We start from the raw sequence: 24,898 nt of genomic DNA, 5'->3' as shown, positions 1-24,898 counted from the left end.
CCAGGACATCGCTGTGGGCATGGAGCCCCCTCCAGGAGCAGTGACATTGTCCCATCTTCCGGCTGACGTTCCCCCCTTCCCCGTCCCCTGAGGTTCCTGTGTGTTTTCGACCTGATGCCCCTGCAGTGTTCTCTCCGTATTGAGGCAGGAGTCAAGTGTGGGCTTGGCCTATGTGTTTTGGCCATTTTGAGTGGACATTGTCCCGCCTTTTGTACATATTGTATATTTTGTCCATACTGTTTTTGAAATATTTACGGACTTATGACTATTTCTAATGTAATACTAATTTGACTCAATTCCTTTTGTCCTTGTGTTATTCCAGAGGGTTACGGGGTGTATATGTAATGTTGTTGCATGTGTTTGTGTGTATGGTGTTGTGAGTGAGGGTGGGGGTGTTGCGTGTTGCCTGTGTGTGTCACTCTCTTTTTCCTTCCCCCCCTTCCCTATGTGGTAGGTGCAGTACTCACCGTGTTCGTAGCCGCCACTGTTGCTACTCCTGGTATATGAGAAGATACACCAGCATGGGTAACACCTGTAGTTCGGGCTCCATGGCTTTGTGGTTCTTCCTTGAGTGTCGAGAGGTGAGTGGTTTCCCTTCTGTGTACTGTTTCCACCATGCTTTTGATGGCGTTGGTACCGCCCCGGAAAAACTGGCGGATTGGCGGGTTGTAAAGGGGTGGGCGGTACATTGTCTTGGCTGTTGGCTGTTGGCGGTTACCGCTGCGGTGTTTGTTGCTACCGCTGTGGCGGTCGGAGTGTTAAAGTGGCTGTCCGTGTTGGCGGTTTCCGCCGTGGTCATGATTCCATTTTTGTTACTGCCGGCCTGAGTCACCCTTGCTACCTCAATTCAGGAAGAACCTTAAGACCTGGCTCTTTGACCGAAGCACAGAGGACTGGCCACCACAATGCCAAAATAACATTTATACACTGCTCATTGGCTGTGAGAGTGGTGTTACAGTCAAGGCAATAAGTACCAACTTGCATTAACTCTGGTGACATTACTGGCCTCTGCTTCTCCACTTGCACTGGCACTATCTCTCAGGCCACAGGTGGTGCAGCCCTGGAGGTAGATGGTTGCTCTCCATCTCCGTCTTTCTGTGCCCTTCTAAGATGATTTTTCTGGTAAGTTGTAAACGTCGTGCGGCCGCCAATGCGGCCGCACTCCCAGGGTGGCGATTAAGACATCCACGCTGGGACACAACACGGGAGCCGGCTCCAAATGGAGGCGGCAGTGTTGCGGCGGTGCTACGGGTGCAGTTGCACCCGTCGCGCTTTTCACTTTCTGCTATGCAGACAGTGAAAAGCTCCAGGGGGCCGTGGCAGGGGGCCCCTGCACTGCCCATGCCAAAGGCCATGACCATGCTGGCGGGAGGGGGACTCGTAATCCCCTGGGCAGCGCTGCAAGCAGCGCTGCCCTGGCGGATTACAACCGCCGGGACGAACGTAGCGGGAAACCGGCGGTCCCTTTCCGCCGCGGTCGTAATCCCAAGGTTTGCACCGCCAGCCTGTTGGCAGTGCAACCGTTGAAACAGCCCTGGCGGTCTTTGACCGCCAGGGTTGTAATGAGGGCCTATATTAATAAACTACTGATATCAACCAGTAATTAAAATATATTTATATATGTGTATCACATGTTTAAAAAACATACTTTAGTCGCAATTAGCCGCGTCACTGGAAACTATGTAACGCAATACCGAAGTTGTTGCGACAACCAGCATCACTGCAAACAATGGTGTTGCAGCCAAAATTGCCATTTCATTTTTAAAAAGTGATTTGGTAATATTCAATTGGAACTCTGCAGGCAATACCTACTTATCCCACCTGGCTGCCCCGTACTCATAAGGAAGTACTTCACGCACCCACTCACAGACCCACTCAGACACACACACACCCAATAACAGAGCTACTCAGACACTCAGGCACCCACTCACAGACCCACTCAGACACTCACACACCCACTCACAGACACACTCAAACACTGATGAATCAACTCACATACCTAGTCAGACACTGATACACCAACTCACAGACCCACTCAGACACTGACGCTCCCAGTCACAGACCACTTAGAGACCTATACACAGCCACTCAACCAACTGTTCAGCCACTCACACAACCACTCACATACATATGTGGACACACACATGTATCCCTCAGATGACATATCTTGCAAATACTAACACTGATTAGTAGCTTTGGAAAGTACTAATTTCACTTATGAAATTCCTTGTACTAATTTCACTTATGAAATTCCTTCGTATGTATCTTTAACTCACATAAATGTTTTTTACGTACTCACACAGACTGGTAATGTCATCAGTGATGTTATTTGAGATGTCATCAGTGATGTCACTGACTGGAGGAGGCTGGCTCTCTACATAGTGTGTGAAAAACGACGTGCACTGTGCAAAAAGTCCAAGCAACCCCACCTTGGTTTCTATGGGTAAAAAGCAGACCTCCTGATGCCCTGTTTTTGTGGTAGTGTGGGCGAGCAGTTAGGCTTATCTCTGAGATGTGTTTAGCATTTGTTGTACTCAAAGTATCAATAAATGTAGACACACACTCAAACGAATAACCTGAGACCAATTTACAAAAACACTTCAAATTTTTATAAACATTTTAAGACCAAGGTCATCAAGATCAGGTAAGTACTTTTTAAGTTATGATTTTTCAAAGTTTAGCAAAAAATAGTCTTGGTGAGTGCCATGTCGAGTTGGCAACTTTTAAATATACCTTGTCATGCCCTTGCAAGGGCAGTCTGCAAGAGGCTGGTGTGGGGCCTCTCGGAGTGCAACAATTGGTGCTGCAGCTCTGGGGGGCCCTCTTCCATACTTATGCTCTAGGTTCCAAGGGTACCATTTTCTAGGGGCTTACACAGGTGGCTGAAGTTCCAAACATAGCACAGTTTTTGGGAAAGAAATCTGGCCCTGGGAACCTATTTAGCAGGAGCCCAGGGCACTTACAGTTTGAAACCACATCTTTTTTCCAGCACAAATGTGGGGGGCTACCATGTCAAAAGAGGCCCTTTTTCACCCAGAGTGCCATGTCCACTAGCACTGCATGCAACATAGGGTAGTCACCCCTCTGGCAGGCCTTATAGCCCTAAGGCAGGGTGCACTATAATGCAAGTGTATGCATGATCAAATATGCCCCTACAGGGCTTTTGCAAAACCTTATTACATAGTAAGTGTACACGAAAGCCATATCAAATACATGTTCTGGACACTGGTCATTAAGAGTTCCCCAGCTATATGATGGACTCTCTGAATGCTGGGCTGTTTGGTATCACACACCTCAGAATAATAAACCCACATTGATGTCAGTGTTGAATTAATTATAAAATGTACCTTAGAGGTGCCCTCTGCAAACCCTAACAGTCCTGGCAGGGTTGCTGACTGGTCTTAGAAAGCCTGCCACCACCAGACTGAAGTCTCGACTCCTGGGGTAAGGCTTCTGCTCTCTAGAGCCAGAATACAAAGCCTTTCCTAGGTAAAGGTGTTACGCCTCCTCTCCCAGGTAGGCACATTGCACCAGCAATCAGCTTCAAAGGTTTCAAGAGGAGAAGTTGACACCTTCATGTGGCAGGTGAGGTGACCACTCCATTTAATTTTCCTCCACCTTCGATGGCAGACAAATAGCCAATCAGGGATAGGGATGTGATCCCTTCCTACAGGAAGTGGTCATTTAGTGCGTGTAGCCACTCTAAGGTAGGTGGCCCATTGGCCACTACAAGGTAACCCCCCTAATGCCCACTTAAATAAGTATTTAGTAGATGTCCCTAGACCAACAGATCAGATTTGATGCACATAAAAGACCAGGAACAAAAAAGACCTGAAGCAAGATAATAGAAGCCCTGCTGCAACAAGAAAAAGGTGCTAAAGCTAGAACTCGACATCCACTGCTGAGGTGTTGTCTGGAAAACAGAAGGACTCTACAAACCCCCAGAAGACCTCCAGCCTCCCACAAATTGCCATAAACCTCCCACAGAGTGGAGGTATCACTCTCCTGCACCCTGCAGGCAAGGAACCAGTAAAGTCCAGTTCACTGACCGGCAGCTGACTAATGAACCAGACCCAAAGCAGGACCATAATCTGCATGATGGACCTGAAGGACAAAGCCTACCGATGTGCCAAGTTTGGTGGCACTGGGCCTTTCAGGGCCTGAGACATCCTAATACCTGTCATACCAGACCCCCAACTTTGGTCACCCAGAAGCAAAGTCCACTCCAGACTCCAAAAACACCAGAAGGACACACAAGTCAAGGGACTTCAGGACACCAAAGAAACACCCCCCAGAGTGGCCCTGCAGACTTGCAAACCACCCTCCAAGTGACCTGCCCCTGGTTCCAAGGATCCTAAAATGCACAACCCTTGGCTGACCACACTGCGCTGCACTCGGCCTCCCTGGCTCCTGCTTCCACAAACCAGCTGTTCTCTAGGAGTCCTGTACCCCTTGCAAATTCTACTCTCCAAGGGGACCAACCAGACTTACCTATAAGTCCCTCTGTGCAGTGTGTTTCCAACTGGTACCCTTCTCATTTGTGCATCAGCTCCAAGCCTTTCATCTGCTGCTCCCTCTTGAACTAGGCACTGCGGAACTTCTTTGGTTCATTCACAGAACATCTTGATGACCTCAACCTAAAAATAGATGGTGGCACTTGTGAGAACACTGCCTGTTTTTATATGCATTGTTAAAGTTTTTCTCAGTATTCCTATGGTGCTTAATTACACCCAGAAGCAGAACATTTTCTAAATTTTGAAAAATTATGACTAAAAAAGTGCTTACCATAAATTGATGATCTTGGTCTTAAAAATGTTGTAAAAAATTGAAGTAGTTTTGTAAATTGCTGTAAAGTAATTCTTCTGAGTGTGTGTCCACATTTATTGATACTATGAGTACAACAAATGCTTGACACATTCTCTAGATAAGCCTAACTGCTCGCCCACACTACCACAAAAAGTGAGGATTAGGTGGTCTGCTTTTTATCTCTGGATACCAAGGCGGGGTTGCTTTGTCTCTCTGCACAGTGTACAACATTTTCATACACTATATAGGACATGCAAGGGCCCCAACTCCTGGGCTTATTTATGCCCCAGGGACCACCACTTCCCCAGGGCTTATATTGATTAGAATGTGGGGTAGCTATGCGGCCCCCTGTGCACTGGGTACTACTTAGTTGTAGTGAGGGGGTGCTGTAATCCCCCCTTAAGCTTGGGCTGCCACTTCCCCAGGTCTAACATTCAGTTATAAGCGGGGGCCACGTGTTCCTTTGGCAGCCCCTGGGACTGCCCCCTACCGGAGCAAAGCAATCAATTAATGAGGGGGGACATGCGGCTCCCCCACAGCCTCGGGGACTGGTGCCTTCCTGGTGCTAAACAATCAATGTGAGGGGGCCCACACAACCGTCTCACAGCCCTGGGGACTGCCACCGCCCCAGAGCTATTAAGTTAAATTAAGGGGTGGCCATGCAGCCCCCTGTTGAAAAATGGGTTATTGGTAAGGGCAGGTAGGTACCTACACTTAGCAATAGGCCACTAACCTCCACTTAGGTCCAGTTAGGTCTCAGTAAATTAAACCCAGATCAACCCTTGGTAGCTTGGCAATGAGCGACAAGGCTTAACTTAGGAGACAGAGTGTTAAGCATTCAAATATCACAAAACAGTAATTAAACAAAACACAGGAAACAGTTTAAAAATCCAAAACCAATTTATAAAAATAGATTATATTTTTATATTTAAAGTGACATAAAAATGAATAAAATCGGGTAAGGGGAACCGGAGTGTGACGGGCTGGAACCTGTTTGCCCTCACTCAGCTCCCACTTGTGCTGACGCTGCCCCTGTTGCTCTGCGGCTCCCTGCCCGTGATTGGTGGAAGGACCGACAGTGGCGGGGCGCTGGGTGTTCAAAAGTGCTGCGGCATATTCCTGCGGCGTTCAGAGCTTTGGAGGAGCAACCAGGAGGCAAGGGAATAGCTGTGAACCATTTCGTGGAGGAGGAGAAGCCCAGCAAAAGAGATGTGAGCGCAGAAGCCCAGGAGTAGAACCCGCCAGAGAGTCGGAGACAACGGTCCCATCCGAGCCCCGGAGCTGAAGGCGGAAGACGAGCGTCAGGAGACCCTGTTCCAGGCAACCGGGAGGACGAGTTGCAGCCTCCCGCCACGCTTCAGGAGAAGCGTGGCCATTCAGGTGCGTGGGACTACGTCCCTGACCAAGACTGAGAGTGAGAGGAAGAGAGTGGAGTGAAAGAAGGGGATGGTGGGGGTCGAAAATCATGGAAAGAAGGGAGGGGGGAGGACAAAACAGGGAAACATAACAAGCACGAGCACTGGGGAGAGGGGGGGGTTGGAAAAGAGAAACGGACAAGTACAAGAGGAAAACCCGAAAGGAGGGGGTGATAAAATACGTACCACCAGTCACCGTAGAGCACCGTCACCAATAGTAGACAAGCTAAGCCACGCACAGGTCCGGTTGAGCACTGAAGGAAATTAAAAGACAGAAAGGACAGGAGTTGAAGCACTAAGAGACAGAAGGAAGAAAGCACATACTAATCTGAATCGGTCTGAATACAACAACCTTAAGAAGAACAGTGAAACAGGGAAAATAAAGAAAGAATACGGAGACAAAATAAATATAAGTATCAAGTACACTTACCGCTATATTCTCTTCTCTCCACATGCACTTGCCGGGGGACGACCTGTGAACCAAGGAGACAGAAAAGAAGAGTGAAGACCAAACCTCAAGAACATCCCACCTCCCTAAATACCCGCAACCAAAGACTGAAAGGTACTCATCTGTTTCCTACTCCATCTTCTATCATCAATAAAATACATTTTCCCAGACTACTGCGGTCTAGAGTGATTTATCCACGCCCTCACGCTTACAAGTGGTGTCAGAAGTGGGACTTTCCGAAGAATCCACCACCATGGAAGAGAAGGCAACAATGGCAGATGTCATAGCCCAGTTGGCGGAAGGGCAACGGCATCTCCAGTTGATATGGGAACAACAAATGAAAGAAGCCAAAGAGGAACAAGAGGCATTGCAAACAGCGCTCAAGAGCCAGGCAACGATTATGGCTAATAACCAACTGGTACATGAAACAGCATTGGGGAAGCTTACCGACACCGTCGCCCATACAAAAGTACACCCCACGGTACCAAGTAGTGTGTTGTAACGCTACCAGGAGCAGGAAGACCCAGACTCTTTCTTCACAAACTTTGAAAGAGTGGCCAGTACTGCTAATTGGCCTGAGGACAAATGGGGTCAGTATATCGCCCCCCTACTCACCGGCCACCTGCAAACAACATACCAAGCTATCAATCCGAGTGGGAACCTACCATACAAGGACATTAAGAAAACTATTTTAGAAAGAGTGGGTTTGGACAGTGAGAGTTATCGCACCACGTTTAGGCAAATGAAATGGCAGCATCAGGAGAATCCCCGTACCTTGTATTATAGACATGCAGCCGGGAGGTGGTTACATCCTACGGAGAAGACAAGAGAAGACATGTTTGACATAATAGTCTTAGAACAGTACTTCAATGCTTTACCACCTACCACCCGGAACTGGGTACGACAGCATCCAGGACTCACAAATGAATCAGCCGTAGATCTTGCCTGTGCTTATCATAGAGGCTCTGACTTCCGGGCTACTGTTAGTCGAGCTCCTCCTCCTACGGTCAGACCAGCCATTCCTAGACTACAACTACCACGGCCAGTCCGAACCCGCGGGCCGAACCGAACTCAACCAGGGGGCCCGGGACCCTCTGGATACTCAGGCCCTGGTCCTCAATGCTACAACTGTTCAGAGTGGGGCCATATTGCCCAATATTGCCCTCATAAGACAGATGCTGAGGAACCCATGGAGATAGGTCTAACCAAGGGGAGAGTGTTCTGGACTGGAGGAGAGAAACCTAAATATACCCTCCCTATCATCGTTAATGAAGTTGAAAGAATGGCCATAATCGACTCCGGATGTAGCCAGAGCGTGATCTGGGGAGGTTTAGTATTGCCCGGGCAGGAAGATCCCGAGACCCAGGTTCTTATCACCTGTGTACATGGGGATCAACAGTATTATCCCATTGTCACTATAGGGTTGAAATGGAGAGAACAAAACGAGAACCTCCGGGTAGGGGTACTCTCCACCCTGGATGAAGACATAATCCTCGGGACTGATTACGAGGACTTTCCCTCCTTATTGGAGAAAGCCGGGCAAGAGCACCTTCTGAGGGGTTGGTGGACGGAGGCACCTAGTGAAACGATTACAGAAGAACCCAAACGGGAACTAATTATCCTCAGCAGGAGACAAAAAAGAGAGCAACGACGGTCTTATATACAGCAATGCCCATCCCAAGGCGGTCCTGTTGTTAATGGGAAGGTTTGCACAATCACAGGGGATTTCCAGCAGAATCAGAATGAGGACCCAACTTTAAAACACGCATGGCAGCAGGCCGAGTCTGGGGCAGCACCAGGGGTAGGTCCCAGATTCCTGATTCGTAATAATCTGTTATACAGAAACCCCACACCCACTAGAGGAAACGATCTGCAGTTAGTAGTGCCCAAAAGCCACCGCCAACAAGTGGTACAATTAGCACATGGGGATAACGGGGAAGGGCACTTGGGGAGGGAGAAAACTGAGGAAGCAGTTCATAGACGATTTTATTGGCCAGGGGTTTATGGCGAAATACGTTCAGAGTGTCCCAAATGCCAGTTGTATAACCCATCTCCACAAAAACCCGTACCCCTTCAACCTCTTCCGATTATTGATATTCCCTTTACCAGGGTTGGAATGGACCTTATCGGGCCCCTCAGCCCTTCCACTCGGGGTAGACAATATGTTTTAGTCTTGGTGGACTATGCCACACGATATCCCGAGGCCATTCCCCTTCCCAGTATGCAAACTAAAGCTATTTCCCAGGCAATGATAGAGTTCTTTTCACAGGTGGGTTTCCTGAAAGAAATATTGACTGACCAAGGGACTCCTTTTATGTCTAGATTAATGGCTGAAGTATGTGGATTGCTAGGGGTGAAACAAATCCGTACCTCAGTATGTTATCCGCAAACAGATGGGCTGGTGGAAAGATACAACAAAACCATTAAATCCTTACTAAGAAAGAGCATATCTAAGGCCGGTAAGGATTGGGAAAAGAAACTACCATTGGTTCTATATGCTATTCGTACCCATGTACAAGCCTCCTTAGGCCATAGCCCTTTTGAGATGTTGTTCGGTCGACAACCACGCACACTGTTAGATATGTTAGTGTTGTATCCAAAAGAAGGGAAAAACAGAGAAGGAATATTCCTGAACACGAAGTTTATTTCCACATCAACACCAACGTCCTAACAGCTCCAAGTACAGCAACTGACTCAGGAGCCGATTAAGTCATCAGAACTCCACGCACCCAGCATTCCATAAAGGTACACTGCCCACCCCCAACGACAAATTACAATTGCACATTTTAAAACACAACACATCTTCCCCCTTAACAAACAGAACAAATACAAACACATATGCTACACATTCCCTTCTATGCTACAATAAAATATACAAAAGATACATTGGAAATGAAAAATCCCAATAAACATTCTAAACCTTCCATACATAGACTAAGAAATGAAAAACAAGTTATACATAGGCAATAACGGCAAGTTGTACATAAGCAATAAAGGCAATATCCCACTGCCTCCCTAAATACCTAGTACGTCACAAACTGATTTAAATATTTGGGTCTAACAGCATTTCTTTTGGGCCTAACCATCACACCCTCCAGATTAGCACCTTCCTCCAACCTTTCAACTTTACCCTCACCCATCACCCCCACAGTATTTCCTATGCCAAAATTTCCACGACCGTCATGCATGTTATTTTCTCGTATGTCTTCTCCTGACCCTCTTCCTAGATCACTAAATTGCCCAGAAAACACACATCCTCTTTCATGTGGAGAACTACCACACCCCACATTCTCACCTGATCCTCTACCTAAAGCACCGCCATCATAACCACTATCTTTCAACTCAACATCAGCCCAAACACCTGAATGTTTTACCCCAGGGGCTACATCTGTCACTTTCGCCACATTCCTCTTATTCCACCATTTGCCACCCTCAACCATAACAGAATGTTTGGATACTCTGACCACCTTGGCAGTGGGAAAAAAACTTGACAATCCCTTTCCCTTCCCCTGAGTTTTTTTTACTCTAACTACATCACCTATACCAAATTGAACCTCCTTAACTCTTTTCAGATCGTCATATCTCAATTTGCTCTTGACCTGTTGCTTAATCACCTTGTCTTTCACCTGATTGATATCAGAAGCAACAACACCTCCTAAAGTTTCCTGTACAACCCACTCTGGAGACAGTTCATTGCAAGAATGTCTACCCTTCAAAAGTACAAAAGGAGCAACACCAGTAGAAGAATGTGGCGTGTTGTGATAACACCATATCCTTTCTGCCACCATCTCCTGTATACTCTTCCCTGACCTGATGGCCAATTGAATAGTTTCCTTGAGTAATCTATTTACTCTCTCAACAAGCCCATTACCCTGCGGACTATACAATGCAGTTGTAAGATGCTTAATATTAAGTCTTCTCAGAAATTCAACCATCTGGTGCGATACAAATTGCACCCCGTTATCTGTGACCAAAAACCTGGGAATACCTTCCCAATGAAAGATCTCTTTTAAAAATCCAATCACATTGGTGGTGTTAGGTTCTCTTAAAAACTTGTACGAAACCCATTTGGAATGATAATCTACTGCAACCAACACATATTTCTTCCCATCATTATAACCCCCAACTGGACCAATGAAATCCAATCCCAATTTCTGCCAAGGTTTATCAGGAAACGGTACAGGACACAAAGGCACTTCTCTAGTATGCAAACCTTTATCCGCCCCCTTGCAAATGCTACAATTCTTAACTGCAAATTCCACCTCTGTGTCCATACCCGGCCACCAATAATATAAACGCAACCTCTTCCTTGTGCCAGTGATTCCAACATGCCCATCATGAGCCAGCTGTATCAACTTGTGCCTTAATTCATTAGGAGGTACCAAACGTTCCCCCCTCATGAAAAGGTCGTCCTCCACGTTCAATTCCTCTCTAACCTTACAAAAAGGTTTTATAACTTCTAAAACACCATTCCCTGCCGGCCAACCCTCACAAATATATTTTTTAAGAAGCAATAGAGAATTGTCCTTGTTCATAGCTTCCGCCCAAACCTGCCTGGAAATGACTTCCCCAGAAACAAACACTCCGTCTATCATTCCCACCATGACATCCTCATCCTCCATTTGCTTCCCCTCAATTGGATTGTGAACCGGACACCTGGAAAGAAAATCTGCTCTACCATTGTTCTCCCCAGGAATATGTTTCATTTTCATATTAAACTCATAAAGTTTAGCCAACAACCTGCTCAATCTAGGACTAGTCTTATTGAAAATGTTGTCATTCCATAGATAAACCAATGGCTTGTGATCTGTTACCAAAGTAAATTCTCTCCCCCAAACATACATTGAAAAATGGTTGACACCCCAAACACAAGCTAGTGCCTCCCTCTCGATTGTGCTATAATTCACTTCGGCCTCAGAAAGTTGTCTGGACGCAAAAGCAATGGTAAATTCCTTGCCTCCTATCATTTGACTTAAAACAGCTCCTAGGCCAATCCCACTCGCATCCACAGTAATGACAGAAGGTACGTCTTCATTGAAAGGATGAAGAGCAGGAGCCTCAATTATGAGAGTCTTAAGAGTTAAGAAGGCTTGAGCCTGCTCATCCTGCCACAGAAATTTCTCACCCTTCCTCAACAACTTCCTTAATGGCTCTGTCAGATACGCAAAATTGTGAACAAATCGCGAGTAGTACTCACAAAGACCCAAAAAGGATCTCAACTGGTCTTTATCATTAGGAGATGGAGCATTTCCAATAGCCCCTAATAAGTCCTTCTTGGGTAGGATTCCCTGTGCACAAATTGTGTGACCTAAATATTCAACCGTCTCAACCATGAATTTATATTTCTCTTTTCTCACCGTAATACCGTGCTCTTCCAGAATTTCTAGGACTTTATCAAGTTTGTGTATGTGTTCCTGAATAGACTCTGAGCCTATCAGAATATCGTCCTGATATGCCAACACTCCGTGTACTTCCCCAAACAATTGATACATTAGCTTCTGAAACACAGATGCTGCGGAAGCTAAACCGAAAGGCATCCGCAAAAATCTGTAAGCCCCAAATGGAGTGACAAATGTTGTAAGAGAACGAGACTCCCTACTCAACTCAACTTGATGATAGGCGGACTTGAGGTCAATCGTGGAGAACACTTTCATACCCCCCAATCGTGCCAATAACTCCTGTATTTTGGGCAGAGGGAAACAATCAACTAGAATATTTTTGTTCAAAGACCTCAAGTCCACACATAATCGCAAATCCCCCGTTTTCTTAACTGCAACCACAATCGGAGAAAACCCATTGAGACGAATTAGTCGATTCAATGATTCCATCAGCACATAGCTCACGTAGGTGCTCCTTTAACTTCCCTCTGATGCTCAAGGGCACATTACGCACCTTGTGTACCACAGGTATCGCATCAGGTTTGAGAATTATTTTATGCTCATAACCTTTTACAGAGCCTAGCTTATCCCTGAAAATCACAGTATGCTTGTCTAGGACATCTTTAAGAGTATCAAGTTTTATGTCCACTTTCTCAATCAGGGTGATAGGTCGTTCAGTACCCGGTCTCAGAACCATCCCAAATTGTCCTTGATCTTTCCACCCCAGAATATTGTACCCTCTCTTGGCTACATATATTTTTGTACTAATAGTCTTCTGCTGATAACAAATCCTTTCTAAGAAATACCCCATCATATCAATTTCTTGACCATCAAAAGCTACTGTTTTTATGTCAGGAGCTGACAAGGGAAGGTTACTCCAATGTGAATGATAATTTGTATCAGATACAATTGATATAGGTGAGCCTGAATCCACAGTGACACTTAGCTTGACTTCCCCAATTTTAACCTCACATACTGGATCCTTAGAAAATTTGCAATCAGAAATTAATATCATCGACAATCAAAACACATCTTTTTGAAAAGTCCACCTCCCCTCCATCTGTCAGCTTGTCAATGGCTTGCTGATGCTAAACTAACATTACTTTTTGCGATTGCTTACATACACGAGCAAAATGACTTGACTTCCTGCATTTGATGCACACTTTCCCCAGTGCAGGACAATTTGAGGAATTGGCAACATGTGACTTAGAACCACATCTGAAGCATAGTGAACTTTTAACATTATTTTTTTAAAAATCTGGAGTGCCCGACATAACTGTCTTAGACTTCTGTAAAACTATGTTCACATTTTCTGCCTGACTTACTTTCATTTTGCTTAACTCTCTGGAAGCTGTTACTGAACGCTCGATGCATCTAGCAATTTCTAGTGTTTCACACAAAGATGGATTTCTACAACATACATTTTTTTCTTGGATTCTAGAATCATAACAATTCACCACTAACTGATCTCTTAGGTACTGATCGAGGGGTCCTAAAAATTCACAAGTGGCTGCTAATACCCTAAGCTCAGCTACAAAATTATCAATCGATTCGTGTTGGAATTGTTTTCGAGTAAAAATTTTGTGTCTTTCAACTATTATACTAAGGTCATCCTTAAAATGATTTTCTAACCTCTTTACAGCTTCAGTAAAAACATCCCAACCATCACTGGATGAAGGTTGTACTTGGGGTTGATGATCAAAAATTCTCTGACCTTCTATACCAAGGCAATTATACAAAATCGCCCTCTTTCGAACCGCAGAAAAATTTACCCCATCTATCGCCACTAAGTAACTTTCAAAAGACTTGAACCAGTGTTGCCATTTTATCGTGGGAATACCGGGTTCAGGCAAAAATGCCAGTGGCAAATTTGCTGTTTGCATACCGAGGAATAGACACTGTATGAACGTGTATATGACTAATAAGACACCACTAAAGATAAAAATTGAATAAGTGTGCTAATCAATGTACAAATCTGCAACCGCCTTCAATGTAGAGTAGTCGTGATACGTGCGTGAAATATTGCAAACAGACTCACAGGTCTGCAGATCCAGAAAAGCAGATGAATGTGCGAATCACTGTGCGCATAACATTTTAAGTCCACATGTCCATACAATTTGTACTTTCACTGTAAATTCACAGTCAGAATAGAAGTGTGCGAATCACTGAAAAGATCCGCAATTGCGTAGAAATATCTTCCATTCAATAGCAACAGTGAAATAAATACCAGAATATGTACAAATCCGCAAGGTGCACTTAAAATGAAGAGTGCGCGAATTACTGTGCACCTGTCCGCATAATAGTGGATTCTTATTTTCTGGTGCAGAAAGTCCAGCACAGGTTTTCTTTGTTTATATGAATAAACACAGTAGAGGCACACAGAATTCCTCTGATGATTTGCGGATTTATATATCACTGTTTGTAAACCAAAACATACACTACAGTAACCAGAATTTGCTCCACGTTGTTTAAAAATATGTAGATTTCAATCTCTGTAAAGAAAATATTCTTGATGTCTTAACCCAATGTCGCATTAACTACAGCAACAAAGAAGAGTTAAACTGGTTCCTCTGAGTAAAATGTTTGTTGATCAGGCGTAACTACGCAACAGGAACTGAAACCAGAGGACTTCGCCGGGCGCAAGCAGGCAAAGGCCCTTAACAAAATACCTGAACGAGATTGTAATCTGCTTTAAAATAGATTTAAAAACACCAGCATACTCTGTCAGCTGAAAGATTTCCGCTTAATATAACCATGAAGTAAACGAGTGTGAGGACAAGAAATAAATATCATAACAGTTACGTGGGTCCGGATGGTGTTGATAGAAGCTCGTCGCCAATTTATGTTGTATCCAAAAGAAGGGAAAAACAGAGAAGGAATATTCCTGAACACAAAGTTTGTTTCCACATCAACACCAACGTCCTCACAGCTCCAAGTACAGCAACTGACTCAGGAGCCGATGAAGTCATCAGAACTCCACGCACCCAGCATTCCATAAAGGTACACTGCCCAACTAGCCGAACAGTGGGAGGACACGGAGGAGGAAGTAAAAGACCTCTTAACATATACCAGGGATTTAAGAGAAAATCTTCATACAGTATGGGAAGAGGCCCATGCTGCCTCACAGGAAGCTCAGAATAAGCAGGAGCAAATATATGATACCCGAAGTGCAGTTCGCACCCTAACAGTAGGGGATAAAGCTCTAGTCTTACTCCCTAGCACTGAGAATAAGTTATTGGCCAAATGGCAGGGGCCGTTTGAAGTGATAGCACAGATTAATCCCACCACTTATAAGTTGGCCATTCCCCAAGGAAGTGGCAGGGAACAGATATATCCCATCAATCTTCTTAAAAAATGGCTAGAACCCACAGGAGGCTCTTCCATTCATTTTATCAACTCGGATGTTACTGAAGACATCCCGTATCCCATGTTACCTCCCCAGGACCTGTCCAACCAGGTACAACCATGGATCAATCCCAATCTTAAGAGATTGTATCACAACCAACTAACTCGCCTAGTACATCACAATCAAGATGTCTTCTCTAACTATCCGGGAAGAACCACCCTAGTCCAACATCCCATTCGCCTGAAAATGAATACTGTCGCACGACAGCGACCATACCGCATTCCGGAAGCAAACCAAAAAATTATTGAAGATGAAGTCCAAGCCATGTTGGCAGCCGGTATCATAGAACCATCAGCCAGTCCATCGTGCTCGCCAGTCGTGTTGGTACCTAAGCCAGATGGCAGCACCCGGTTTTGTGTAGATTACAGGGATGTCAACAACTTAACCTATTTCGATGCATATCCCATGCCTAGAATAGACAAGCTTATTGAGAGACTAGGCCAAGCCAAATACTTATCCACCCTAGATCTCACAAAGGGTTATTGGCAAATACCCTTAAGAAGGGAAGACAAAGAAAAAACAGCCTTTGCCACCCCTTCGGGATTATATCAGTTTACTGTCCTCCCTTTTGGGCTTCATGGGGCCCCCGCCACATTCCAAAGACTCATGGATGAAATCCTATGACCATTTAAACAGTAAGCTGCTGCCTATCTCGATGACATTGTTATCTATAGTAACACCTGGGAGGAGCACGTGGCACACCTATATACCATATTACAAGCTCCACGAAAGGCCCAGTTAACCGCCAATCCCGACAAATGTAGACTTGGGCAGACTAGTATCAAGTACCTGGGATATATTGTGGGGAGTGGTCAGATTAGACCCCAAGTAGAAAAAGTAGAAGCCATCTCAAAAATGACGCTCCCCAAGAGAAAAAAAGATATTAGAGCCTTCTTAGGATTAATTGGCTATTATAGGCGTTTTATTCCCCATTTCTCTACGGTGGCAGAACCCCTTACTGATATGCTAAAAAACTCCTATCCCAACACCCTTAGTCCCCCCTCGGTAACTGCCTTACATAGCTTTGACCAGTTGAAAACCGCTCTCACTTCAGAACCTGTGCTTTGCTGTCCTGATTTTGGTAAACCCTTTGTGTTACTAACTGATGCCTCCGACGTGGGCCTTGGGGCGGTGTTGTCCCAATCACAGGATGATGATGCCCTCCACCCTATATTGTACATCAGCAGGAAGCTTCGACCGCGGGATTTACATTATCCAGCTATAGAGAAGGAGTGTTTGGCAATGAAATGGGCAATTGAGTCTCTCAGATATTATCTGTCCGGCAGGACCTTTACCCTGATTACTGATCACGCTCCTCTTACTTGGCTCGCCCATCATAAGGACACTAATTCCCCTGTTCTCCGCTGGTTCCTTTCCTTACAGCCTTTTTCCTTTCGGATACAGCATCTTCCGGGTAAACAAATGGTGACTGCAGATTTTCTTTCCCGTTATCCGGTCTTGGAGCGTCTCGACAGGCGGCTCTCTAGGGGGAGTGTATGTGACGGGCTGGAACCTGTTCGCCCGCACTCGGCTCCCACTTGTGCTGATGCTGCCCCTGTTGCTCTGCGGCTCCCTGCCCGTGATTGGTGGAAGGACTGGCAGTGGCGGGGCGCTGGGTGTTCAAAAGTGCCGCGGCATACTCCTGCGGCGTTCAGAGCTTTGGAGGAGCAACCAGGAGGCAAGGGAATAGCTGTGAACCATTTCGTGGAAGAGGAGAAGCCCAGCAAAAGAGAGGTGAACGCGGAATCCCAGGAGTGAAACCCACCAGAGAGTCGGAGACAACGGTCCCATCCGAGCCCCGGAGCTGAAGGCGGAAGAAGAGTGTCAGGAGACCCTGTTCCAAGCAACCGGGAGGACGAGTTGCAGCATCCCGCCACGCTTCAGGAGAAGCGCGGCCTTTCAGGTGCGTGGGACTACGTCCCTGACCAAGAGTGAGAATGAGAGGAAGAGAGCGGAGTGAAAGAAGGGTAGGGTGGGGGTTGAAAATCACGGAAAGAAGGAAGGGGGGAGGACAAAACAGGGAAACATAACAAGCACGAGCACTGGGGAGGGGAGGGGTTGGAAAAGAGAAACGGACAAGTACAAGAGGAAAACCCGAAAGGAGGGGGTGATAAAATACGTACCACCAGTCACCGTCACCAATAGTAGACCAGCTAAGCCACACACAGGTCCGGTTGAGCTCTGAAGGAAATTAAAAGACAGAAAGGACAGGAGTTGAAGTACTAAGAGACAGAAGGAAGAAAGCACATACTAATCTGAATCGGTCTGAATACAATAATCTTAAGAAGAACAGTGAGACAGGGAAAATAAAGAAAGAATACGGAGACAAAATAGATATAAGTATCAAGTACACTTACCGCTATATTCTCTTCTCTCCACATGCACATCCCGGGGGATGACCTGTGAACCAAGGAGACAGAAAAGAAGAGTGAAGATCAAACCTCAAGAACATCCCACCTCCCTAAATACCCGCAACCAAAGACTGAAAGATACTCACCTGTTTCCTACTACATCTTCTATCATCAATAAAAGACATTTTCCCAGAATACCGCGGTCTAGAGTGATTTATCCACGCCCTCACGCTTACACGGAGATATGAATTTTTAAAGAATTATTGTTTTTTTAGCGCCTAGAAACAAAAAGCGCCAATCGGGTCATCTGGTTGCACCTCGACTGGGGCAAAGTCATAGTTTAAGGCCGACCGCGATGGAGCCCTGCTCGGCTACAGCTAGCGGGAGGCCTCGGTCAAAAGTTTACCTTCGGACTTAGGGGGTCATTTTGACCCTGGCGGTACAAGACCGCCAGGGCTAAAATGAGGGAAGCACCGCCAACAGGTTGGCAGTGCTTCCTGGGTCAGTACGACCGCGGCGGAAGCGCCGCGGTCGCACTGCCGGGGCCGGTGGTCTTCCGCCACAATGGCCCCGGCTGTAGTAATCCGCCAGGGCAGCGCTGCTAGCAGCGCTGCCCAGGGGATTACGTGTCCCCGACCGCCATCCTTTTCCTGGCGGTTTGAACCGCCAGGAAAAGGTTGGCGGTACGGGGAGTTGCTGGGCCCTGGGGGCCCCTGCACTGCCCATGCCACTGGCATAGGCAGTGCAGGGGTCCCCTGACAGGGCCTCATGCGCTTTTTCACTGTCTGCTATACAGACAGTGAAAAGCGCGACGGGTGCAACTGCACCCGTTGCACGGCGCTTGCCACCCGCCAATGTTGTAATGAGGCCCTTAGTCTCTTTTCTGAAGATTTTCCTCAGCGGGAAGAATCTGCCAGTCCAATCCGACCTCTTGGAACTCTTCTCCGGATACGCGTCACAGGAGCCCTCGGTGGAGATGTTTACCTTCGGACTTAGTCGTTTTTTCGAAGTGAAAATCCTTTGACTGGGGCAAACCTGAATCTTGATCCGACGTCCCTGGAGCCCTCCTCGGATACGCTGGCTGGGAGGTCCTGGTCAACTTTTTACCTTCGGACTTCGTCTCTTTTTTGGAGATTTTCTTCACCGGGACGGACCTGCAAATCAGGCCGGGTCACGGTTGAGGCAAGCCGGCTAGAGTTGCCGCGGCGGGTCGGTCCCTCTATGGAGCTTTTTTTCAAAAGTACTCCAAACTTCTGGGGCTTCTCCCAGATGTTCTTTTAAGGTTCTTTTGGGGTCCACAGCTCACCCCAAGAGTCCAGAAGCTCTGAGATGATCCTTGGGGGGTGAGGACTACAACTCGTAGAATGCACCTGGTGCAAACTCCTTTTTGGCCACTGGACAGTGGTCAGCTGGTCGGTTTCTTCAGGAGTTGGTGCAGGGGACTCTGGTTAGCAATTTTTCACCTGTAGCAAACAGGGAGTCCCTCCTTGAACCAGTTGAAGCCAGGCAAAGTCCTTCTTGTGGTGAAGCCCAAGTGTGCAGCTGGTGCAGTCCTTCTGAGTGCAGGTTCCAGGTGCAGGCCAGGGGGCCAGCAGGGCAGTCCTTCTTCTCCTTTGGTTCTTCCTTGTTGGATGTGGTAGGGAACTGAGGTATGGGTGCAGGTCTGCCAGTTTTATCCCTGCTCCTGGGTGAAAAACAGGGGGGTCCTGATTCTCCAATCAGCTGCAGGGTCCTTCCCCCTGTGATGACCACTTCCTGGGAAGTGTGGCAAAAATCAATCCCAGGAGGCAACATTCTTCAAAAATCCATCATGGCTGAATCTGATTTTTGGAGGTTACATCTGGCTGAGCCCACCCACTGGTGTGGCTAAAAATCATAAACACACCCCTCTCCTGCCCTCTCCTAATCTAATCAAGGGGGCACCTAGTTGTCTGGGGTTGCAGGATGTGAGGGTGTTTCTGGGTTGCTCCAAATGTCCTTCTCTGCCTTTGAAGACCAGTTTGGCAGCCCTCCCCCTTCCTGCCTCACCATCTGCTGAGGGGGGATTCTCTTTGTGTGAAGCCACGCCATTTCACACCTCATCAAGGCAGCCTGGCCAGGCTGCCAGAGTCTGGCCAATCAGAGCACAGCAGCAAAAACAATGCAGGGCTGAAATTGGCAACTTTTCAGGTAAAGTTCAGAACTCTTTACCTGAACCAGTTATGTTAAATCCCACAACTGGAAGTTGTGGGATTTATTATAACAATTAATTTGATACCAAACTCTTCGTATCTGTCATTTAAGGGGACTTTTACAATTAAAATAAAGTCTCCCCATTCTACCCTATTAAGACCATTCACTACAATGAGGGAAAAATGAATTTGGCTGTTTTTACCTCACCAGGGCTTATAAAACTATTTTTAGAAGGTCCCTGCTTATAGTTACATGGCGCCAATCCCTAGGGGCACATAGGGCACACCTTTGGGGTGACTTATATGTACAAATAAGGTAGTTTAAGACTTTGGAACTACTTTTAATTCCAAAGGCGAATTTGCATATAACTTTAATTTAAAAGCAGCCAGCAAGGCAGGCCTGCCTTTAAAATGACACTGGGCACCTCAGCAGTGCACCTATGGGTGCATTAACTATGCTGTGGTCCCTAAACCTACATGCCCTACCATGTACTAGGGACGTATAGGTAAGTTGACTTAGCCAATTATTATTAGCCTAATTTGCATACTGATTTTACACAGAGCACAGGCCCTGGGACTGGTTAGCAGTAGCCAGGGCACCATCAGAGTCAGGAAAACACCAGAAAAAAGTGGAAAATGGGGGTAAAAAGTTAGGGGGCATCTGCAATCAGCCCTGTTTTCTCACACCCCCTCTGCAGCCTCCTTGCTGGGAACAGAGGTTTCATCTGTTTCCCTGCCCACAGATATGTGGACAGGGAAACAGATGAAACAATTGCCCTCACAGAAAGTAAAATGTATGTTTAGCAGCCCCCTGTCGGTGACAACAATGCTGAGCCGGCCGGTACAAGGCAGGGAGCCAGCTGGGACCACAGGGACCTTGAGGATCTCTCTCTGGTTCCATTGCACAATGGGTAAGCTGGAGGGCACCCAGGAGAGATGGCCAGGCCCCGGGGGATGGAGTTCAAGAGAATGAGATTGGCCCGGGGAGTGGGTATGCATGGGTATGTTAAGCCCGGCCCTGGGGGATGGAGTCCTCAGGCCAAAATCAGCTGGATGAGGGGGGCCGTGCGTCCCCCCTCCCCCTAAAAATTATATTATAAGGGCAGACACTGGGGGATGCGGTCTCTGGGCTGAAATAGGATAGGGAGGGGGCTGCACGGCCAAACCAATCCCATTGTTGTAGGCCCCGGGGGATAGAGTCCCCAGGGCTGAAACTGGGACTGCATGCCTCCTCCACACTGGCCATTAACCCAACAAGGTAGCACTTACTAACTAACCAGTAGAAAGTGCTCCAGTTAGATAGACATTTTGTGCAAAACTGTAGACCCTTGTTGGATAAACTAGCAGGTGAGCTTCTGTTCTGGCCATGATGCTCATTTTACAGAAATTAAACCTCATCCACCGACTCACAGGCCCACTCAGACACTGACACACACACTCACATACCCACTCAGACCCTCATGCGGCAAAGGCAAAGCATGTGTGTTTACTCTGTGATTCTATATTAAAAAATGATCTGAAATCCTTTGTGGAGGAGAATGCATCTTTCATCTATTGGAGCTCAATCAGACACTATCAGAACCACTCTCACACCCAGACAGACACTTTCACACCCACCACTCAAACACCCAGAGACTCCCTCTCACACCCAGAGACGGGCCATATGGCCAACTTCCACTGTGCACAGAACGGGGTTGAAGAGTTAGGAGGGTTGGCCTCAGGGTCTGGCTGCAAGCCAGGCCCTGCAGGCAGCCCCATGCTTTGCACAGCCAAAGGTTGTGCAAAGCGAGGGGTTGGGTGGTTGTAGGGAGTTTGCCATAGGGCCTGCCCATGGCGGTGGTTGGATTAGGGTATAGTTATAAAAATTACATTACATTAAAAAAGCCATAGAAATTCACTGAAAAAAACAGAGGTTACAGAGACATTATAGTTAGGGATTAAAATTTAAAAAGCTTAGAAATTCACTTACAAAAACAAAGGTTACACGGGCATTATAGACAGGTTCTGAATTTACTCCCATTTGCTCCCTTGCCATGCTAATTACTCCAGATTTTACAGCACTCATGACAACTTTTATAACATCAAAAATATCAATGAAACATTAGAAGTCAAATTCTTGAAGAAAAAACTGTTCCTGGTGAGGGTGCAAGTTATAGTAACCTAAGGTCATGAGTTCTAGTTACTTGAAATAACTCTAACTCAAACTGTTGAATTTTTCTAGTTTTGTGCGAGTAAATTCAGAACCTAAGTATAATGTCCCTGTAATCTTAGTTTTTTTAAGTGTGTATATATATATATATATATATATATATATATATAGATATACTGGGGGTCACCAGTAGGTAGTTATAGTTAGAACTGTGTCTCCATTGAAAAAGCGTTTTTTGAATCGCCTATATCTTTGCCGCTGTTTAATGAATAGTCACAACATTTTCCCAAGAAACTGTGCCAGTAGGTCTTGTTGTGTGTGGAAAGTTTTGGGGTGATCCTTCAAGCAGAGACTGAGAAAAAGGGGGAGGTGCATTTCTTATGTTAATTTCAAAAGGAGTTTTGAACATCACTACAGCCCGAACTGCTGAACAGAATTACAGCAAATTTGTCAGAAAGCTAGACTTTATTCCCCAGATTGCGCTTTTTCTTATTTAGTGTATATCGTTCAGTAGGACTTGAGATAAATGTGTATATTTAGGGCTGTGGATCTGTTGCCATGTTTTCACGTCCATTGAGGTGTATTCACAAATGCATGTACCAACAGGAATGCTGTGATTGGCTGGCCACAACCTAACCAGAAAGTTGTGACTGCCATTTTAGTTGACAGGACATGGTACCCACAGCTGAAAAATAAAATAAAAAGTAGTATAATTGGTCAGGGTGGAAGTACCCTAACACGAGAGGTGTGATACAGGGGTTCAGAGTTTAACATTATTATTTTTTCAACAAGTGTGATATTCGCAAATACATAGCAATGCTCACTGCGGCCCCTGTGTAACATCCATTGAATAGATCGGCAAAAAAAATCACACTCATTCATACACTAAGTCATTAATTCATAGTAGCACTCATACACTCATGCAGCCACTCACAGATCCACTCAGACACTCACAAAGTCACTAGCAGACCCGCACAGACACTCATACACCCACTAACCAGCCACTCAGACCCTCAGGCACCCACTCACAGACCCACACAGACACTGACGCACCTATTCACAGACCCACTCATACACTAACGCACTAACTCACAGACTGAATCAGACATTGATGCACCAACTCACAGATCCATTCAGACACTCATGCACACAGTAACAGGCCCACTCAGGCACTGATGCATCCACTAATAGATCCACTGAGTGACTCATGTACACACTCACAGACCCACCCAGACTCTGATGCACCCACTCACAGACCCACTCAGAGACTTCTGCACCCATTCACAGACCCACTCAGAGACTTCTGCACCCATTCACAGACCCACTCAGACACTCGTACACTCACTCACAGGCCCACTCAGATTCTCATACATCCCCTCACAGGCCTACTCAGAGGCTAACACACCCACTGACTGACTCTCTCAGACACACGCACCCACTCACTTACCCACTCTGACACTCATCCACCGACTCACAGGCCCATTCAGATACTGACACACACACTCAAATACCCACTCAGACCCTCATGCACACAATCACATGCTCAAAGAGACACTCACACACCCACTCACAGACCCACTCAGACACTGACACACCCACCCTCAGACCCACTCACAGACACAACTACTCAGACCCTCATGCACACAATGACATACTCAAAAAGACACTCACAGACCCACTCAGACACTGACACACCCACCCTCAGACCCACTCACGGACTCAAGCACCCACTCACAGACCCACTCAGTCATTCATGCACCCACTCACAGACCCAGTCAGGCACTGATGCACCCCCTCACAGACCCACTTTGACACTCAAGCACCCACACAAAGTGCAACTCAGACTCATGAATTCACTCACATACCCAGTCAGAGACTCATCTACCCGCTCACAGCCCTTTCAGAGAGTCATGCACCTAGTTACAAACTCTCACACACCATCTGAAAGAGCTGCTGAGACAGTTATGCACACACTGACTGACCCACTCATACTCTCATACACACAGTCACAGACACATTTAGAGTCACACATCTGTTTATAGAGTTTATTAGAAAGTGATGTCCCTAGTTCATTGTAGAAAATTCCACACATATATATATATATATATATATATATATATATATATATATATATATATATATATACATTTTGAATGGACTGGTGTCTATTGAATGCCTGCTTTTCTTTGCATAGTCACAACTGTGTCGCAAAGGGCGCAACATCATCCCGAAGCTTTTAAAAAATTGAAAAAAAATATATAAAGTAAATGGATAACAATTGTGGGCAATATTATGGCCCTGAGAAAGGCCTTTGCATTCATTGTGAATATTCTACAACTACGTATAAGAGCCAGATGCAGAGTTTAAGGCTGCAAAGAAACACCCTGTTGTCTTTGTCTGTGAAGTGCACGCCATCACTTCGACAGATTTCATGCATGTCAAAGCGCAGGTTGTTGTTGTAAATACAGCCGATGTTACGGTCTCTGAGAAATGCAGAAAGTTTTATTAACATGTTTCCTGGCTTTGTCAATCTGTGAACAGAACTGATTTGACCACTTCCATTTCTGGTTTTTGCGTATGTTGGAGTACACCAAGATAGTGTGAGGGAAAAGTAACATCAATTGTGCAAAGGTATCCTTCATTAGGATTTCCAGTTCTATCCCAGTCAGTGTGCCTAAGTCAGTACTACCACAGTGCACAATCATGAAGTCAGGGGGTTGGGAATCCACATTGCTTTCAATCAAAGGGAGCAATTGTTGCCACTTTAACCCTCT

This window comes from Pleurodeles waltl, chromosome 3_1 (assembly GCF_031143425.1).
Source record: "Pleurodeles waltl isolate 20211129_DDA chromosome 3_1, aPleWal1.hap1.20221129, whole genome shotgun sequence".
Lineage (NCBI taxonomy): Eukaryota > Metazoa > Chordata > Amphibia > Caudata > Salamandridae > Pleurodeles > Pleurodeles waltl.
This window is presented reverse-complemented; position numbering follows the sequence as displayed.